Genomic DNA, 14,573 nt, shown 5'->3' on the forward strand with positions numbered 1-14,573 from the left:
CCAAATAGCTTCTTTCTCGAGATCATTTTGCCTATACTACGCAAATTTTTAAATCAGCTTGTCAATCTCTACAAAAACAGCTGCTGAGGTGCTGATTGAGTTTGTATTAAATCGATAGATCAATCAATGTAGGGAGACTTTCCTCCTAATAAGTTAAGTCTCCCAATCCACAGACCTGGTGTATCTCCGCATTTGCTTAGGTCTTGTTTAACTTCACTCAGCAGTGTTTTAATGTTTTGTAATTTTTTAGCACACAGTTCTTGCATAGCCTTCATATAAACTATTCCTAAAAATTCATGTTTTTGATGATATGTTGTAAATACCATTTAATTTAATTTTCAAATGCTGTGGTAGTATATAGATATATAATTGATTTTTAATGTATTTTATGGTTTTGCTAAATTTTCACATTAGCTCTGGGAGTTTTTAGGCAGATTCCTTTGGACTTTCTATATGCACAGTTATGTCTTGAATAAAGGTAGCTTTGTTCCTTTTTCAGTCTTTTTGTCTTTTATGGGCCTTTGCACAATGTTGAATAAAAGTGGTGGAAGTGAAAGTTACTGCATTTTCCAGTCTTGGGGGCATCCACTCAGTATTTATTGACAAAATTTTTGAGGCTTGTCACCTTGGAAAATATTATCTCATTTTAATAAATAAATTTAAGAAAACATAGGTGAAGCTTAGCATACTTAAGCTTCATTTAGATTTCGTTTTCTGTGAATTGCCCCCATAAATTTATTGATATTTCCCTGGACCTTTGAACACTTCTGTTTCAATCAGGCTCATGTATAGTGCCCCCCCCCCCACTGTGAGTGGTCATTTTATAGTGTATGGCTTCCTGGACGGCATTTGTCTATACTGGGAACACTTTTGGTGCCAGACCAAGCAGTTCCCCTCGTCGCTCCACCCTCTGAGCGTGCGTCAGGCACCAAGGTGACTGCTTTGCACAGGTTCTCATTCAGGAGGCAGAATCCAGTGCGGGACCGGGAATCAAACAGGCAGCCTTTCGGCGCCCGCGGGACGCCCAGCCGCCTGAACCACGCTGGCCAGGGCTCAGTCAGAGCTTCAGCCCAGGAGCCTTACTGCAGAGACTCCGCTTGGGAGTGTCATCTCATGACAGATGCAGGGAAACCGAGGCACAGATAGGACTGTGTGAGGCAGCCAAGGTCCCCCGGCCTCAGTCGGTTCCAGCCACCCTTCCTGCACAGCTCCGCTGCAGCCTGCTTCCCGGGAGCTGACGCCTGGTCTGCTCTGTCCGACTCTTTGGCCACAGACAAGTTACCCAACTTCTTTGCGTTTCTATTTCACCCCTGTAAAATAAACTACAACAACAGGACGACTAAAATATTATAGACTATAATGTGGGAGTGAATGGGGAGCACCCAAAGGAGAACTAGCAGAAGCTCCTGCTGAGAGCTGGCGCTGGCGGGGGCCCGCCCGTCGCTCCGCTGGAGCCCGCCGGCTGCCCGGAGGCCAGGGGGCTCTGAAGGGGGCTTTGGGCCCCCCGCCCCGAGGCCGCTGCCCTGGGACACTGGATGTGGGCAACTGAAAGTGTCTCATGTTATTGGGGCAGCGTGTCTGGCTTTCTCTGGTGGGTCCTGAGTTAGAAGCTGTGGCAAAAATAGGGACGTTGCAAGTTTTGAACCGATTCCTGACTGTTCTGGGTCAATTGCCCCTGGGGCTCTGAGTCAGATTCTATTGTCACACGTGGTCTGATCATGGTCCATTTGCATATTCAGTCTCTGGCTGGCAAGTACCTTCAACACCTGTTAGATAAATCCTAACAGCAGGCACCGACCACGCAGCACCCAGCGCGTTGTAGATGCCCAGCAGCTTGGTTGCATCTGAAAGTGATTCGCCGACTTGGGAAGGGTTCCCGTGCTAGCTGCACAGAGACCATCTCCTCCAGAAGTGATGGGGTGCCTGCCCCAGGAAGGCTGAGTCCTGGCTAAGCTTCCCCTAAAGCTGTGATTTCAACCCTGGCTGCACAGGGCAATCACCTGGGGACTCAACAATACTGGTGCTTGATTCTGCGTCATTTGCTCCAGGGTGGGTCTGGGCATGTCTGGGCATGTTCTTAAAATTTTTGAGATTTTAATTTGCAGCCAGGATTGAGAACTACTGGCCTAAAACGTGAATTTTTCTTTTTTTTTCAATAGTCGTCTACTGCCGGTATTGCATGCGCAGGCCATCGCTAGGCTCAAAGATAACGGATCATACTCTCATTAATTCGTTTGACCCCTGGACCGCAGTGCCTGCAGGGCACGTAGGCTTGTGCCGGCAGTGAGCTCCACGCCGGATGAGTGTGGCCTGCCTCGCGGCCAGTCATAGGTTCCAGTACAGGTTCTTTTTCCCTTGGCTGCGATACTGGACGAATACTGGTAACTTGCTCACTGCATTGCCTTAGACAAGATCTGAAGGTCTAGGAGCCTATGTTTTCGCATCTGTAAAGTGGAGATGCACAAGTTGGGCTGTTTGGTAGGGAAAAGAGAAATCACACTAGATATTTCAAATGAAGATTTCGTACAGGAAACTGGTGATGTGGGTGTGAAGGAGCAAGAAAGGGAGTGGGTGTGTTCTGAACCTCAGAATTCAGGAAGAGCAGCCATTCCCATGGGGACCAGGGGGAACAGGGCGAAGGGCTAAGTGCCAGGTGCTGGGCCTGGTAGGGCCTTGGCTGTCCTCTGAAAGCTGGACAGGAGTGAGGCCCCCTCTCCCCCCATCGGCAGGGCCCACAGGGAGCCAGGCAGGGGCAATTCTGGGAAATGCAGTAGCACACACCCAGCCCGTCGCCAGAGCACAGCAGAGGTTCCAAAGTACAACCCGACCCACAGGCCGGATCTGGCCCAGGGCCTGCTTTTGTGTGAGCGGTGACTTAAAACTGGTTTTTACATTTTTAAATGGTTTTTAAAAAAGGATACTAATATTTTGTGACGTGAGAATTCTGTGAGATTCACATGTTGGCGCCTGTAAATTCCAGCCCTGTTCGTTGGCTTGTGTGCTGTCTTGGGGCTGTCGCGGCGGAGCTGAGGAGCTGTGACGGAGACTGGAAGGCCACAAAGTCCAGCTGCTACTGCTTGCCCTTTACGGAAAAGTGTGCTGCCCCCGGAGGTTAGTGAGAGTGTTGAGTCAGTTAAAATGACCCCTGCAGAGCAGAAAGGGGACTGAAGGGGCTAACTTGTGATCAGTGCTTCTTGCATTTTCAGTACATAGAAAGTGCACGAGGCACGACTCGCCCGGACCGTGTGGCAGACGCCAGGCTGGACTGTGAGGTGCCAGAGCTGAATAAGGCACCGTGACGACTTTAAGGAGATCCCGACCTGGCAGTGGTGACAGGTGGGTAAGAAAGGCCGGGCGAGGTGAGGAACGCGGGGTTGATTCCTCCCCTTGCCCTGGCCGTGCAGGCTGCAGGAGTGGGCAGGAGGGAAGGACAGGCCTCGGATTCCTGTATGAGACCCGGGGGCCCGCCACTCCCGCCTGTAGGCTGCGGGGCTGACTGTTTGCCGAGGACTGTCTGTCCTCCGGAACCGGGAGGCCGTCCCCGTACCTAAGAGCTAGACCAACACTTCCTGACACCGAGCATAAAGTACCTTCTGATGGCTGAATGAGCGAAACGGGCTGAGCGGCGTCACACTCAGGGCACAGCTCGTCTAACCCGTCCTCTCAAGAGGAGAATCTGAGTTTCAAAGAGCGGGTGCCACTGGCCCCTGGGGGGCTGGACTGGAGAAAGCCCACCCTGCTCAGGGCATATAGCCCTAAGCCAGGCACAGGCCCGGCGCAGGGCTCGGGCTAGAGTCCGGGCGCCACGCCTCCCGCAGCCGGGAGCCCTGTGCCCCGCGCGACACACAGCCTCCGGCGCAGCTGCAGCCGACCCGCTCGCCTTTCTCCCGCGCTTGCCCTCCTGTCCCCACAAGCCCCTCTGCCTCTTCAAAACACCCGTCCCTCGGGCGCGATGGCGATTCACAGCATGTGTTTGAGAAGACCCAGCAGTGAAAGAGGCCCTAACTCTCCTGCAGTGGGCCGCACACCCTCGGTCGGTCCCGGCGGTGGGAGCCGCGCACACAGAGCCTGTTGTCAGCATCAATAAGGCACAATTGCCTGGGGCCTTGTTACCCACCAATTAAACCTCGGATTTTATTGTGTGACCTCGAGGATGCTGCCTGGTATCAGAAGCGTTTGGCAGTTAAGTACAGTAATATTCATTGCTCCCACACGGATGCGGCACGTCCTGCTCCATTTACAGCGTGATTAAGGAATTAATTGATTTTGATGGGTTGGCACATGGTCTTGACAATGAAATTATGGCTCCTTTATTAAGCGGTGGTGCTGGGGGCTTGGAGCGGCCTCCAGGCTGGGCGGCGGCTTGCGGCCCGGCTCTGGAGACCAGGCCGGCGTCGCGGTGATGCCTGGCCCAGCCAGATACGCCGGGAGATCCTAGGGAGGCGTTGGCCCGGCTCTCCCCCTTTCCAGCTGCCCCTCCCTGCCTCTTTCTCACCCTTCCCTCCGACCTCGCCCCTCTCTCTTCTTCCCTCCCTCCCTCCCTTCCCTAAAACTTTGCTGACGCCCCATTCACGCCTGACCTACCTTCCAGGAACCCCGCCCCTCACACGAGCCTGCTCTGCTTTTCTGCTCACGCCGGGGCGTTAATAAGACACACGGAGGTGAAGGAGGCGGGAACCTCGTGATCCAGCGCAGCGCCTGTCCCAGGCCCGGCCTCGCGGATACAGGCCCTGGATAGGACAGGAGAGCCAGGCTCCCGGGACCTGTCATGTGTGGGGAAAACATCGAATGCCTCTCGCTGAGGGTCCCTGCGTCCCAGGCCGTGCTGAGTGCTTCGTAGGTCGCGGTCGCGTGAGAGGCGGGGCCCACAGAGGCCTCGGGACTCAGCAAGCCGGCGGCAGGGGAATCCTGCCCGGCAGCCTTTCCTCAGGCGCACCTGGAGCTCACCCCCACGCCCTGCGCAGCGTGAGGACCCTAAGGTGACTCACACGCTCGGCCTGCCCGTGGCTCACAGAGCACGGTGGCCATGTCGACCCCCTTGCCTGCAGATCTCCTCTGTGTGGCCCAGCCTCTCCTTGCCTCTCTCGTGGCCCCGTGGGGTCATTTGGCTAGTTGTCCCTAACAGGGTGGAAACAGAAGCGCTGTGAGAATCCCAGGCCAGGGGCTGGAAGGGGCCGTGCCTTCCCCTCTCTCCCCCTTTGCTCTGGAGACTGTGGTTCTCTAGGGGGCTGTAGAGGGTCAACAAGCAAGACGTGTGGGTCCCTGCATCCCACCAGCCAGCACCACCTGCACGAATCGTCACACGGGCGAAATCTCCCCGATTTCCGTAAGCCATTGAACTTGTGGGTTTGTCTGTGCATCGGAAGTTGCCTGAACGGGTGTCATTTGCAAACCCTGCATAGGAAGATAGGCTCCTAGGCAGGGATCTTAGCAACGCCTCAGTCCTGCCAGGGCCCCTCTTGCAGGTCAGACCAGGGCAGAGCACTGGCGCTGCCGCTCTGCCACGCAGAGGCGGGCCTCGCTTCGGTCTTCGCACAGCCCTGCGAGGAGATGCATGAAGACCCGGATTTCTCTCCTGCGAGGCAAGAGTCAGTCAGGAGGCCGTACGGGGGCAGGGGCGGTGCTCCTCTTTGCGAGTTTGTGGACCGAGGGGACTACCTATGACATTAAAAGCAGAGCCAGGCCAGGCGCCCCTCTGCTGGCCAGAGCCCTCGCCCGGAGCGCAGGCTCTGCTCCCGGCCTGTGCTCCCCACGGCCACCCTCACGGCTTCTCTCACCTTCCTTGTCCTCTAGAGCCAGCCCTGCCAACTCTTGGAAACTGTGTCTCTTACTGCACCCTACCAACCGCTTCATGTTATAAAACTTGTGTATTTGTTTGTTCGCTGTCTTTTCACCAGATGGTGAATGGCAATGATTTTTTATTTAATTTTACTATTGCACACCGGATCCTGGAACAGCGTTTGGGATGCTCGGGCACTCACAGATATTAGTTCTGTAATCGCACTGTGTCCCACGCTGAGGAGACGCTCAGTAGCATCGCTGTTGGCTGAGACAGTGAGTCAATAAACGAACTGGTGATGGGCAGACAGTTGAGCCAGTTTCCCCGTAATCGCGCCACAGTGAAATTTTGGTCTTGTCCCCCTGCACCTGGCACTCAGTAGACCAAAATGGGTGGAATATTGTTTCAGTTTTTAAATTAATAAGAGCAACTTTAGGTTTATAGCAAAACTGAGCAGAAAGCAGAGTGTTCACGCAGCCTCTGTCTCCACACGCAGGCTGCTCCACTCTCACCGCCGCATCCTGCACCCGGCGGTGCCCTCGTGGCGACGGGGGAGCCGCACTGGCCGTGGCCGTCTCCTGGGGCCGTGGCTCCCCTCAGGCTCCCCTTGGTGCTGCACATCCTGTGGGTTTGCACAAACGTACGGTGAATTGTGCCCGCCCTGTAGCCCCACTCGGCGGCTCCACGGCCCTGAACCCTCCGCTCGGCCCTCCAGTCGTCCCTGTGCCTGGCCCCTGGCACCGCTGATCTCCCGCCGTCTCCATAGCGTTGCCTTTTTCCAGAAGCCGCACAGTTGGAATAATAGAGTGTGGAGCCTGTCGGATTGGCTTCTTAGTGACGTGTGCCCAAGTCCCCGCCACGTCTTTTCAGGGCACGAGAGCTCATCTCCTTTTAGTGCTGGTGAGTGTTCGGGCTCTGGATGTGCCCTGTTTACTTATCCAGCCACTCGTTGAAGGACGTCTTGTTTTCCCCCAAGTTTTAGCAACTACAAAAGCTGCTACAAACATCTATGGTCAGGGTTTGTGTGCACATAAGTTTTCTACTGCTTTGGGTAATTTCCGAGGAGCACGATTGCTGGATCTCAGGGAGAGTAGGGTTGGTTTAGCTGAGAAACTGCCTCGCCGACCCCCCAGTGGCTGCGCCGCTCTGCGCCCAGGCGGGAACGAGGGTGCCCCTGCTGCACGTCCACGCCAGCGTCCAGCGCCGCCAGGGTTCGGGCCTGGGCCATGCTAGCTGGTCGCCGTGTCTCAGCTCTGCTTCAATTGGCAGTTCCCCGATGACGTACAATGTGGAGAGTTTTTATCTGCTTATTTCCATCTGTACGTCTTCTTTGGTGAGCTGGCTGCTACCTTGGACTATTTTTCCATTGGGTTGTTTGATCTCTTACCTTCAAGTTTTAGGAGGTCTTTGTATATTTTGGATCGTAGTCTTTTATCAGATATTTTGCATTTTTTTTCTCCCAGTCCGTGGCTTTTCTCGCTCTTCTGAAATTATCTTTCACATCACAGAGCAGAAGATTTAGTTTTGCCAGATCAAGGCAGTCATGAGACATGACAAGTGTTGGTGCTGGAAGCTTAATAAAGTTCAGCTTATCAATTATTTCTTTCAAGATTGTGCCTTTGGTGTTTTATCTAAAAATTCATCACCATGACCAAGGTCAGTTAGGCTTTCTCCTGTGCTGTCTCGCGGGGTTCTGTCGCTCTGTATTTCTCACTGTGTCCGCGACCTGTTTTGAGTTAATTTTTGTGAAGGGTGTAAGGCCTGTGTCTAGATTCATTTCGTTGCGTGTGGACGCTCCAGCCACGGTTTTCGATCAGACTGTTCTTTCTCCACTGAATTGCCTTTCCCTCTTGGTCCGAGATCAGCTGACTGCATTTATGTGGCTCTGTTTCTGGGCTTTCCATTCAGTTCCGTTGATCTCTGCCTGTTCTTCCTTCGACACCACACCGCCTTGATTACTGTAGCTCCTCAGTACGAGCTGAAGTCAGACAGTGTCAGTCCCCCGGCTTTGTTCTGCTCCTTCAGTATTATGCTGGCTGTTCTGTGTCTTTACCTCTTCAAATCAGTTTTAAAATTAGTTTTTCAATATACAAAAAAATAATTTGCCTTTTTCCCCCTTATGGGGTTGCATTGAAGACACAGATCAAGCTGGAAAGACGGACATCTTGACATCCCGAGCCTTCTGTCCATGAAGTTTATGTAGCTATTCTTTATATCTTTCATCAGAGTCTTCCCCATGGAGACAGGGCACATATTTTGTTAGAAGTATAGCTAAATACTTCATTTTGGGTGTATTAATGCAAATGGTAATGTGCTGTTTTACTTTAGTCCTCCCCCAAGGAGTGAGGATATTTTTTTCATTGATTTATAGAGAGTGGAGGGGGGAGGGAGGGAGAGAAACGTCAATGTGAGGGGGCACATTGACTGGCTGCCTCCCACACGCCCAGCCAGGGGCAGGGATCAGGACCTCGGCCCAGGAGCGTGCCCTCGGCAGGAGCTGTGCCCGAGACCCTCTGGTGCGCTGACTCTCGCCGCCGAGGCACCCTGGCCAGGTAGTAATGGGTCTTTAATTTCAAATTCCTTTTGCTCATTGCTTGCGTACAGGGAAGGTTCTGAATTTTATACATTAACCTTGTGTCCTGAAACTTTGCTGTAATCTCCTAGTCGTTCCAGGAGTTGTTTCGTCGGTTCTTTAAGATTTCCTACCTAGAGGATCATGTCATCTGTGAACAAAAATAATTTCATTTTCCCCCAATCCGTGTACCTTTTATTTCCGTTCCTTGTCTTGCTGCTTTTGCTAGGACTTCTGGTACAGTGTTGAAAAGCAGTGCTGAGAAAGGACATCCTGGCCTTGTTCCTGATCTTATTAGAAAAGCTTCTAATTTGCCACCATTACGTTCTTTTGTATATGTTTTTCATCAAGTTGAGGAAGTTCCCCTCTATTCCTAATTTGGTGAGAGTTTTTATCATGCTATTAAATTTTGCCAAATGCTTCTTCTGCAACTATGGAAGTGACTGTGACACTTTTATTCTTTAGCTTGTGAGTTTGTGGATTACAGGACCTGGTTTTTGAATATTGAACTAGCCTTGCATACCTGGGACAAGTATCAGGGACACCATACTTGGTCATGGTGTATATTTCTTTTTATACATTGTTGGATCTGATTTGCTAATATTTTGTTGAAGATTTTTGCATGTATGTTCATGAGAGATATTGGTCTATTGTTTTATTTTTTGTAATGTCTTTATCTTATTTGGGCATTAGGGTAATGCTTGCCTCATGGAATAAGTCAGAAAGCATTCCCTTGTCTTCTGTCTCCTGAAAGAGATTGTAGATAATTGGTTTCTAGAAAATTCTAGATATTTTCTTCCTTAAAAGTTTGGAATAATTCACCAGTAAACTTATTAGGGCCTGGTGCTTTTTCTTTGGAAGATTATTAATTATTGATTCAATTTTAAAAATAAATATAAGCCTATTCAGATTATGTATCTCTTCTTGTGTTATTTTTGGTAGATTGTGTCTTTCAAGAAGCCAGTCCATTTCATCCAGGCTATGAAACGTGTGGGCATAGAGTTGTTTATAATATTTCTTTATTACCCTCTTAATGTCCGTGGATCTCTAGTGATGTCCCCTTTTTCATATCTGATGTCAGTAACTTGTGTTTTTTTTTTCTTTTTTGCTTAGTTAGCCTGACTAAAGGCATATCACTTTTATTTATCTTTTCAAAGAACCAGCTTATGATTTTATCAATATTATCTATAGATTTTCAATTTCATTGAATTCTGCTCTAAGATTAGTTATTTATTTTCTTCTTCTGACTGGGGATTTAATTTGCTCTCCCTTTTCTAATATCCTGTGGTGGAAACTTAGATGATTAATTTTAGAAATTTTCTTTTTCTAATATATTTAATACTATAAATTTCCTCTAAGCAGTGTTTTTGCTGCCTCCCACAAATTTTGATGTTGCATTTTATTTTTACTCAGTTCAAAACATTTTAAAATTTCTCTTGAAGATTCTTCTTTAATCTTCTTTGAAGAGTGTAGTTTAATCTCCAAATATTGGGAATTTTCCAGATATCTTTCTGTTATTGATTTCTAGTTTAATTCTGTGGTGGTCTGAAAGCAAACATTGTATGATTTCTATTCTTTTAAATTTGTTAGGGTGTAGTTTATGGCCCAGGATGTGGTTTATGTTGGTTAAGGTTCCATGTGAGCTTATGGAGGATGTGTGATCTGCTGTTTTTCGGTGAAGTAGCCCATAGATGTCAGTTACTTCCATTTGATTGATGGTGTTGTTAAATTCAACTAAGTTCTTGCTGATATTTTTTCCTGTTGAATCTGCCCATTTCCAATAGAGTAATGTTGAAGCCTCTGATATAATAGCAAATACTTCTCTGTCTCCTTGCCGTTCTATCAGCGTTTGCTTCACATATTTTGACACGGTTTTGGGCACAAACACTTTAAGGATTGTTGTGTCTTCTTGGAGCATTGGCCCCTTTATCATTACATAATTCCCCTTTTTAGCCCCGATAACTTCCCTGGCTCTAAAGTCCCTTCCACTGATATAACTACTCCCAATTTCCTTTGATTCGTGTTTGCATGGCGTACCTTTCCCATCACTTTCCTTTAAATCTATACGTGTCTTTACATTTAAAATTGTTTTCTTGCAGACAGTGTATCAATGTATTTTTGATACACTTCAATCACCCCCATCTTTTAAAGGGTGTGTTTAAGCCATTGACCTTGATTACTGATAGAGTTGGATTAATATCTACCATACTTGTTACTGTTTTCTATGTGTTACTTTACACTTCGTGCCTATTTTTGTAGTCTACTTTTTCTGCCTTTTGTAGTTTTAATTGAAGATTTTATATAATTCCATTTTTTCTTCCTTAACATGTAAATTGTGCTTTTTCAAAACCTCTTTTAAGTGGCTCCCCTGGAGTTTGCAACATACAACTAAACCAAGTGCATGTTCGGATAGCACTGCGCCCCTTCTGGATGGTGCACGGCCACCCTAGTTTCTCCCTCCCACCCCTTGCCTTATCGCTGTTGTTCATTTCGGTTTACATGGCACACGCGAGCACACGCGCACATAAGCACACGCAGTCAAATGCGCTGTTGCTACTATTGTTCTGAACACCCTGTTATTTGTTAGATCAATTAAGAAAAGAAAGTAAGCGCTTCCTCTGCCGTCCTTTGTTCCTTCTCTGAAGCTCTCCCTTTCTTTGCACAGATCTGCCTCTGACCCGTCCTGCTCCTCGCCGAAGAACTGACATTTCCTACCAGGCAGGCCTGCGGGCAGCAAATTCTTCTGCTCTTCGCTTGTCTGCCTGAGATCGTTTTCATTTCTTGTTCACTTTTGAGCAAGTTTTGCAGAGTATTGAATCCAGGTTGGTGGTTTTTCCTCTAAACATTGTATTTTACTCCACTCCCTTCGTGCCTGCGTGGTTTCCTAGGAGAGGTCAGACGTAACTGTATGCTTGCTCCCCCAGAGGTAAAGTAGTTTTACCCCTGTGTTATTTTAAGACTTTTCTTTATCTTTAATTTCCTGAAGTGTGAATAGGATGTGTCCAGGTTTAGGTGTTTTGTTTGGTGTTTTTATTTATTTTTGGCATTTACCCAGCTTGGTGGTATCTGAGCCTCCTGGATCTGTGGTTTGGTGTCTGACATTAATTTGAGAAAATTCTGTCATTACTGCTTAAAATGTTGCTTCTGGCCCTTTGTCCGGTTCCTCTCTTTCTGGTGTGTACACCTTTCATCACTGCCCACAGTCCTTGGATGGTCCTTTTCAGTCTTTTTCTTTTTCTGCTTTTATTTTTGGAAGTTTCCATTGTCGTAGCCTCAAGCCCAGAAGTTGTTTCCTCACTGCGTAGTCTCCTAATGAGACCATAAAAGGCGTCTTTCCTCTTGCAGTGTTTTGACCTTTGCCGTATTTGCTCTGCCTTGGGATTGCTCCCTCTCTGCTTACCTGGCCCCTCTGTTCTTATATATCGTCTGCTTTTTCCACGAAAGCCCCAGCGTACGAATCATGGCGTTGCCGACCCGACCATTCCAGCATCCTGACCTGCCAGGGCTGGTTCCAAGGTTATTCGGTCTCTTTGGACTGTGGTCCTTGCCTGTTAGTGAGCCTCGGGATTTTTGTTGGGGGCCATGGTGTCCCGGGCGGAGGGAGTGCAGGACGTGGGCCTTTCACTGCGTGGCCGGGGTGTGGAGGGAGGGGAAGGCCTCCAGGCCCGTGGCTGAGTCAGTCTTCAGCAGCCTGTGCCCTGGACTGAGACCCTCATCAGTGCTTCTCAGTGTTTTTCCCCCTCAGGTGGGACAAGAAGGCCAGAGGGGCTGGAGCGAGTTTCCCTCCCCCGGCAGGTTAGGCTCTGACAGACCCCAGCGGATTAAACTGGAAAAATCGTTTCTCCTGAGGGCAGGCCTTGTTAGGAAACAGAGAACACTGCAGTATTTCAAAAAGGACTCTTCCCTCTCTCCCTAAGGAGAGTGTCAGGGGATTTTCTCAGGAGAACTGGGTCGAGTGGGTCTGCTGGAGGTAGGACTTCAAGGCCGGGTCCCTGGAGTTTTCATCTCAAATATGCCCATGGGGAGCCTCCGGCCGAGTGTCAGCTGCATCCAGGTTCCCCCAGCCTGGCACTGGCTCTCACGGAGGCGCCTGGAGGTGGTTCCTAGGTTTCTTCTCTGGTAAGTAGTGATTCTCTGTTTCTGTCTGTCTGTCCAGCTTTGGGGGAACAATTTTCCCTTCTCGGAAGGACCCAAGAATAGTTGTGCTTTTCCAATTTGTTCAGATTTTTATTGCTGTTAAGGCTGAGTGGCAATTTCTAAATTCCTTACATGTCCAACCAGAAACCAAAAGTCCATTTGTTGTTTTAAAAGAAAAAATTGAACAGAACTAGCTCCAGTTTTTAATACTTAAGTGATTCCACTCGCCAAATGCCACAGGTTTCTGGCTTCTGCAGAGCCACGGGCAGCACTGCCTCATGCCAACCAGTCTGGCTTGGCAGCAGCTGCTCGCGCTGACGGACGCGCGTCCCCAGCTCTCCGCGACCCATCCCCAGCCTGCTTCACCCGCTCGCGGCTCCCGCTTCGTCCTGGAGCTGTTTGAGTTTGAAGTTCTTACTTTAGGCTTACTTTTGGGTAAATGCTGGGCGTTTGATCCAAGATGTCAGAATAGCCCACCGTCCACCTCCAGCCCGTGCCCGGTATCTGATCCCCTTGCTGAGCTCCGGGCTAGTGGCAGTTGGGCTGGGCGACCGGGCGGGTCAGAGGCCCTCACGTCAGGGCACCTGTGTGTTCCCGGCCCTTTCGCCTCTTCCCAGCTCTCTCCTGAACAGGGTCCTGGGGGGCAGGTGGAGGGCCAATGACACATGAAGCGCCCCTGAGGCTGTAACACTCTGCTGGCCCCTGTCCCTGAGAGCCCCTGACCTGCACAGCTGCTGCCATGGGGCCCCCAGAAGCCTCTGCCCCCCTGTGGGGCAGGAGTTATTAGGAGCTCTTGGCAAAAAGCTCGGGCGCCCCAAGGGTATTTCCGTGAGGCTCCGTCTAGCACAGAGACTGCTGGCTCTCTAAAGTCGGTGCCTCTCTTGGAGGAATGATCTTAGCATCCTGCTGGAAGGGAGTGGAAACAAGCAAAGAGACCCCGGGAGTGCTGGATCCGGGGCTCAGGTCTCCATCTGGGGGAGAGGAGGAGCCCCCCAGGGTGCTCACACGGAGGGGCGAGAGCCAGCCGCTCCGCAGCCTCCCCTCCACGGGGCAGGAGTGACAGCTCGGACTGAGTGACGGTGGCCGCAGGGCAGCCCTGTGAGCGGGCAGGACAGGGTTCAATCCCTGCTGCCAGTGTCAGCTGCAGAGGAAAGGGGCAGTCAGGGATCCCACACCCTCCGCTGGTTTCTCTCCTCTGATTATAAACCTTTCTGTACAGGTGCCGGAAGCTCTAGCCCAGACTGGCACAGCACTGGTAAGGGCATTTGTTCCTGAGGTCCAGGATGTTTCCCAGCTTCAGGTCCAGGTTGGTTCAGGTGCTCATGTCATGTCTCAAGAGCTCTCCTCCTCCTCGCTTTTTCTGGGTTGCACGTGTTTTTGGAGTCTCTGCCTGTGTGATGGGAACATGGCTTGACCCTCCCGCCCTCCAGGTTCAAGCGCAGTGGACACGGAGAGTCTGCGAGAGCAGGCAGGCGCCGGGATGCTGACCACAGACGGGGTTTCAGCAGGACGGGGGGGCTCATGCTTCACATTGACCACATTGGCTGAGGAGCACTGTACCTTCTTGCTTTCCTCCCTCGATGCTGCACCAACCTTTCCGAAATTAAATATGTGACAATTAAACACGGGTCCTCTGCTCCTGTTCCTCACACGGGCGGGTTTCACGGTGCTGAGCCCCTGCCAAGCTCTGAGCCAAGGCTGTAGTTAGGGGCATGTGGTTGGGCTACACGGGCGGTTCTGGGTCACGTGCCCCAGCCCTGGAGTCACGGGGCAGGGGCGAATATGTCCTGATGCTCCCCAAATGTCCACTGCACGCCTCAGTGTTGGTCACCTTTCACCCCACTTCTTACCTCCCCCAAAACGCTTCTGTCACAGACGGCAGCGGCTGCCTCCGTGGGCTCCGGCCGCTCTGACAGGGCCGCGCCCTCGGCAGTGTCTGGGAGCAGAACTTTATTTCTCAGTCCTGGGAGCTGGAAAGCCCAAGGTCAAGGTGCCAGCAGGGTCAGTGTCTGGTGAGGGTTTCCCGACTCGTAGACGACCTCACCGTGTCCTCACAGACCAGAGGGACCAGGGCGCTCCCCTGAG

General features: G+C 50.7%; 1 long non-coding RNA gene across 1 annotated transcript; it reads left to right on the forward strand.

Moving 5' to 3' along the window:
- Positions 1-3,172: 3,172 nt before the first annotated feature.
- Positions 3,173-14,090, forward strand: LOC308555051. The gene is made up of 3 exons (XR_013998470.1): positions 3,173-3,336; positions 13,708-13,794; positions 13,919-14,090. It is a non-coding gene; the product is annotated as an uncharacterized lncRNA (long non-coding RNA).
- Positions 14,091-14,573: the final 483 nt, after the last annotated feature.

Source organism: Miniopterus schreibersii (assembly GCF_964146895.1).
Source record: "Miniopterus schreibersii genome assembly, chromosome: 3".
In the NCBI taxonomy this organism is placed as follows: domain Eukaryota; kingdom Metazoa; phylum Chordata; class Mammalia; order Chiroptera; family Miniopteridae; genus Miniopterus; species Miniopterus schreibersii.